The sequence below is a fragment of the Trachymyrmex cornetzi genome, unplaced genomic scaffold (genome assembly GCF_001594075.2).
Source record: "Trachymyrmex cornetzi isolate Tcor2-1 unplaced genomic scaffold, Tcor1.1 scaffold482, whole genome shotgun sequence".
Lineage (NCBI taxonomy): Eukaryota > Metazoa > Arthropoda > Insecta > Hymenoptera > Formicidae > Trachymyrmex > Trachymyrmex cornetzi.
In genome coordinates this window covers 1,300,090-1,300,896 of record NW_017299641.1, presented here as the reverse complement: position 1 = coordinate 1,300,896, position 807 = coordinate 1,300,090, and positions in this window count along the sequence as shown.

Below are 807 nucleotides of genomic sequence, written 5' to 3'. Positions count from 1 at the left end.
TTCTGCCTGGTTCTACAATGTTCTTCTTATACCATGCAATGAGTCAGTAATTCGTAATCGGAAAACTTAAGGCTTAAACATAATACGCATAGACAACAGGAAATAACGAGCTGCCCAATCAGAGCTCTGGTGTGTAAGTTCAATAACATATCCCAGAGCTCTGATTGGACGGCTCGTTATTCCCTGTTGCCTGTGCCTATTGTGTTTAAGCCTTTAACCAGTCTTAGGTCCTGGGGCTCTATTTTTGAAAAGAAACGTATACGAAAGTCTAGGAAAATACTATAGTATATGTAACGTATACTGTAGCATTTCCCTAGACTTTCGTATACGTTTCTTTTCAAGAATAGAGCCCCTGTTCCACAACTAACGGTTAATGGCTACTGCACACTGGACGTGATGAGCGATGAGCGACGAGCGATATCCAATAAAAACTCTGCTTTTTCTCACGTGACGACGCAAAGCAAAGCTCTCAATGGATATCGCTCGTCGCTCATCGCTCATCGCGTCCAGTGTGCAGTAACCATAAGTCCGGATCTACAATAGGGTTTTAAGCCTTAAGCCATAAGATATGGGCGAATCACAGTCACTTATTCTTCTCGGATTCGACTGTAATTGGTCAATTTTTTACGGCTTAAGACTTAAAACATCTATTGTAGATCCGAGGTAACCGAAGTTCAACTTATTCATTGTCTCTTTCCAATTTTAGAATTGGAAGAAAATGGAAAACTAGTTGAATCTCGGTTAAGAGTTACCCCGGATCTACAATAGGGTTTTAAGCCTTAAGCCATAAAGGCCCGTCTACAATAC